We start from the raw sequence: 5647 nt of genomic DNA, 5'->3' as shown, positions 1-5647 counted from the left end.
GACTCCCCAGCCAGGCGAAACATCCTTCCAGCATCTACCCTGTCAAGCTCTTAAGAACATAGGAACAGGAGTAGGCCATTCAATGAGATGATGGCTGATCAGCAACCTAACTCCATATACCCACCTTTAGCCCATATCCCTTAATAGCTTTGGCTAACAAAAAGCTATCAATCGAAAAGCTATCAATCTCAGATTTAAAGTGAATTGATCTAGCACCAATTGCTGTTCACGGAAGAGAATTCCAAATTTCTACCACCCTGTGTGTGTAGAAGTGTTTCCTAATTTCGCTCCTGAAAATGTTTACATTTAAATGAGATCGCCTTTCATTCTTCTAAACTCTAGGGAATATAGGCCTAGTCTACTCCCTCTCTCCTCATAGGACAATTCCCCCATCCCAGGAATCAGCCTAGTGATCCTTTGTTGCAGTTCCTGTATGGTAAGTATATCCTTCCTTAGGTAGGACCACCAAAACTGTACACAGCACTCCAGGTGTGGTCTTACCAAGGCCCTATATAATTGCAGTAAGACTTCTTTACTCTTGCACTCCAATTCCTTTGTAATAAAGGCTAACATACCATTTGCTTTCCTAATTGCTTGCTGTAACTGCATGTTCAAGTTTCTCTGATTATGTACAAGGACACCCAGGTCCTTCTGAATACCAACACTTCCCAATCTCTCACTATTTAAAAAATATTCTGCTTTTCTATTTTTCCTACCAAAGTGGGTAATTTCCCATTTCTCCACATTATATGCCATCTGCCATGTTCTTGCCCACTCACTTAACCTATCTATATCCCTTTGCGCCTCCTCACAACTTACTTTCCGACCTAGTTTTGTATCAGCAGCAAACTTGGACACATTACACTCAGTCCCCTCATCCAAGTCATTTAGATTGTAAATAGCTGAGGCCCAAGCACTGATCCGTGTGCTACCCCACTAGTTACACCCTGCCAACCCGAAAATAACCGCGTTCGCCATTATAACCTCACAAACGGATGGTAACTTCAGGAGTTAGCGCTTGCGCATCTAAATGCAGAAATCCTGAAGTTGCGGTCATTCATTCATTGCTCCAACACTAGCCGCACTGTGGTCCCCGCCCCCACCCCACCCAAAAAGAGACAAACTGAATGATTGCCGGCAATCACTGAAACTGACAAAAACATGGTTCCACAGTAATATCACTGGTAAATACCCCATTAAATGTTGAGCCTTGTTGGAATAGGTGTAACAGCTTATTGACTGGTACTCAAATGTTATAGCCCTGAAAAACTAATTTTTATATTTGTGGAGTGTCAACTTCTCCATTAATATAAAAGTTGCATAGATAGTAAATTCTTTGGAGTAAGAAGATAAAGTGTTGACATAAAAGGGACATTCCTGGATTGGCAGGCAGCGACAAATCCTCCCAGGTTAAGTGCACAGGCTCAAACTTTTCATTATGTATAACGTGAATTTGGGAAAATAGTCAAGTTTACAGATGAATCTAGAAGGTACAGTGACTTGCAAAAGGGAAAACAGAAAATAGCAAAAGTACATAGATTGAGTAGATGAAAGAATGGGAGATGTAATTTAATGAACAAAGCGAGTTAGAATACAGTGGACACAAGATTGGCAAATGAGAATAAGGTGTGTAGATGAACAGAGGGATTTTGGGATCCATGTACATAAATGGTTAAAAACTAGTTCACAGGTACAAAAAGAATAAGGCAGTGGGCTCCATCATAAAAAGGTATAAAATATAAATGCCACTGCACTTTATGAAGTGATGGCCAGACCTCATTTGGAGTATTAAGTGGTATTTGCTTTTGGGACTGGCCACATGGAGTTTTTTCTAGTCCCGCACTTTCCTATACTTGAAACACTGGCCGCAATTTTATCTGCCTACCAACCTTTTTCAGTAAGAACGGAATGACAGATACAAAGATTAGGGTGGGTGGGGAAATTGGCAGGTCCACCCATTCCAATTTTCAGGCGGTCAGCACTCCCACCAGAAACAGGCAAGGGCCTAATAAATTTATTTAAATACAGGTTCTATGATGTTGTTAGGACCCAAACACCATTTTTGTGTTGATCGGCAGTGCCACCATTACTTCCTCAAATCCACCCATCACAGGCAGTACAGATAGAAGGTACCCATTTCCAGTACTACATAAAGGGGTTTTCACCTGCTCATTTACATCATTGTAAATGTTTGGCAAACATCTTGCAGTTAGTTCAGTTATTTTATGCTACAAAATAACTTTTAAAATTCTTGGTTGCTGGACAGCCTTCACAAAGTTTAACAGGATACCGACGATGCATTTTTTCTGAAAATGGAAATTGTTTTGGCTATTCCATTCTGATTAGAGAAAAAACAATAAAAGGTGGAAGGACCACATGAGACTGCAGCTGCAGAGAGACCACAGAGGAGAGCTCTCAGAAATCCTTACCCTCCCAACGGGGTGTATAGGCCTATAAACCCAGAATTACATACCTGCACTAGTCAGAGGAGCAGTGCATAAGGAGGCTGCACATCGCCAGAGTGGTCGTCAAAGACCTAGGACGCCTCCTACAATATCACCAGCAACCAATTGCCACAGCTGGCACTGCGTTGCCAGTTAGTCAAAATTACTATAGCCCTCAACTTCTTGGCCTCCAGCTCCTTGCAGGCTGTAAGAGGCAATACCATGGCATCAATCTGCAGCTCATGCTTGCATTAAGCAGAGGACGGATGCCATGTTTACTAAAGTAAACAATTTCATCATGTTCTCCATGAAGAAATGGAAACAGCAGGATATGGCTCTGGGATTCACACATATTACAGGCTTTCCCCAAGTCCTGGGTGTCATTGACTGCACCCACATTGCTATGCAAATTCCTGCAGATAAGCCTGTTTCCTTCATGAATCACATTCCATTAATGAGTAAACGTGTGAGATCACCAACAGTGCATCATGCAAGTTTGTGCCCACTTTCCTGGCAGCTGCCACATGCTCTCATCTTGCACCAATCCTTTGTCTTTCCATTCTTTGCCACTGTAGAGAGAGAGAGGCTGGCTACTTGGGGACATGTGTGTATATATATCTATCTATATACAATATATACTAGCTGGAGTGCCCGGCAGTGCCGAGGCTTTTTTGAGGGCATGTTGTTGGAAGAGAGAGCGAGAGTCTGGGGGGGGAGAGAGAGCGAGCGACTGGGGGGGGGGGGGGGGGGGGGGAAGAGAGAGAGAGCGAGCGACTGGGGGGGGGGGGGAGAGAGAGAGCGAGCGACTGGGGGGGGGGGAGAGAGAGAGAGCGAGCGACTGGGGGGGGGGGGGAGAGAGAGAGAGCGAGCGACTGGGGGGGGGGGGGAGAGAGAGAGGGCGAGCGACTGGGGGGGGGGGGAGAGAGAGAGCGAGCGACTGGGGGGGGGAGAGAGAGAGAGCGAGCGACTGGGGGGGGGGGAAAAGAGAGCGCGCGATCGACTTGGGGGGGGGGGAGGGGGCGCACGACCGGGGGGGGGGGGGGGGGAGGGGGCGCACGACCGGGGGGGGGGGAAAGGGGGCAGGCGACCGGGGTGCGACCGAGGGGAAGAGAGAGGGTGCGACCGGGGGGAAGAGGAAGAGAGGGAGGGAGGGGGAGGAGAAGGGAAGGTGAGTGAAGGAGAAAGGGAGGGGGAAGGGAGAAAGGGAGGGGAGCCAGCAGATCCTCTCCCCTCTGCCGGCGTTGGCCCCGCGGAGCTCCGTGCCACCCCACGCACTGACAATGCCCAGCCGAGCGCAGCGCCTCGGTCAGCCCGAGCCCCGTTGCCAGGGTACCCCTCCCCCCCCTCCCGAGCCCCGCCCTCCCAAGCACCGGCCCCCCGCCCGAGCCGCAGGGGCGAAGGAGAGAGCCGCCACTCCTCCGGTCGATGTGTTGCGGGCCGACCCCTGATGAGCGCCCGATCAGCTGAGCCCGAGCCCCGCAACTCACCTCCCGCTAGGCTCCCTCCCACCCCACCAGCCTTTACCAAAATGGCGGGGGATGGCTATGCGCGGCTCAGTACTGCGCCGCCAGCCTTTACCAAGATGGCAGCGATCGCGGGGCAGGCCCAGTGGTGGGGGGGGCGGTGCCTAGCTCGGGCGTGGCTGGGCAACAGAGGCCCAGGCTTCCAGGCCTGGAAAAACGGTGAAAGGTAGGAAAATTATAGATGTTAGAGGAAAGATTGACAAATGAATTAACTTTTTTAAAAAAACAATGTGTGTTTTAAAAGCAACTTTTTGTTTGCTGGAAATGTAGATTTGAAAAGAAACACGCAGAAAGCGGGAAAAAGAAACGAAGAGTTTGGAATCAAGATGGCGGCCACTCACCTCGGTTCAGAATGATTCGGCCCGCCCACGCACGCACCGATTGGTCAACCGTCAGGTCACTGAAGTGTAGGATTGGTCAATTGTCCTGTCACTCGACTCTAGGACGGCCCGCGCGACGAACCCGCCCCCGCAGCGATTGGTCAACCATCAGGTCGCTTGACTGTACGATTGGTCGACCTTCACATCACTCGATGCTAATGAGCGGAGTTTTGAACGTTTTTTGGATACCGTGGGCGCAAATTTTGTCCGACCGAAAAGTAAATACGCTTATGACCGTTCCGGAATCGTAAGCTTTCTTTTGATGTAACGCACGTGTAGGTACGCTCTATAACTTGAGAGTGTATAGCCGGACAAACGGAAGGACAGACAGACAGACAGACAGAAGTACCGCTTATATATAAATAAACTATAGGAGTGCCCGGCGGTGCCAAGGCTTTTTCGAGGGCATGTTGTTGTTGGAAGAGAGAGAGCGAGCGACCCGGGGGGGGGGGGGGGAGAAGGGGAAGAGAGAGAGCGAGCGACCCGGGGGGGGGGGGGGAGGAGAAGGGGAAGAGAGAGAGCGACTGGGGGGGAAGCGAGTGCGCGACCGGGGGGGGGGTGGCCGAGAGCGCGCGACCGGGGGGGGGGGCGCGAGAGCTCGTGACCGGGGGGGGGCGAGAGCGCGCGACCGGGGGGGGGGGGGGGCGAGAGCGCGCGACCGGGAGTGGGGGCGAAGCGCGCGACCGGGTGGGGGGCGAGAGCGCGCGACCGGGTGGGGGGCGAGAGCGCGCGACCGGGTGGGGGCGAGAGCGCGCGACCGGGTGGGGGGCGAGAGCGCGCGACCGGGTGGGGGGCGAGAGCGCGCGACCGGGAGTGGGGGGCGAAGCGCGCGACCGGGAGTGGGGGGCGAAGCGCGCGACCGGGGGGGGGGGGGGGCTGAGAGCGCGCGACCGGGGGGGGGGGCCGAGAGCGCGCGACCGGGGGGGGGCCGGAGCGCGCGACCGGGGGGGGGGGGGGGGGGCGGAGCGCGCGACCGGGGGGGGGGGCCGGAGCGCGCGACCGGGGGGGGGGCCGGAGCGCGCGACCGGGGGGGGGGCCAGAGCGCACGACCAGGGGGGGCCGGAGGCGCGCAACCGGGGGAGCACGCGACCGGGGGGGGGGGGGGGACAGCGCACGACCGGGGGGGGGGGGGGGGGAAAGAGAGCGCGCAACCTGGGGGGGGGGGGGGGGGGGGAAAGAGAGAGCGCGACCGGGGGGCGGGAAACCACTTTTATCGTTCACTATCGTTACACTGTAGTTATCACTGTTATATCGTTACTCTATGGTTATCACTGTTCACACTGTTGTATCACTATACGAC

The sequence above is a fragment of the Somniosus microcephalus genome, chromosome 7, assembly GCF_052327205.1.
Source record: "Somniosus microcephalus isolate GS21.2 chromosome 7, FLI_Smic_1.0, whole genome shotgun sequence".
NCBI lineage: Eukaryota > Metazoa > Chordata > Chondrichthyes > Squaliformes > Somniosidae > Somniosus > Somniosus microcephalus.
Note: the sequence above shows the minus strand (reverse complement) of the source record.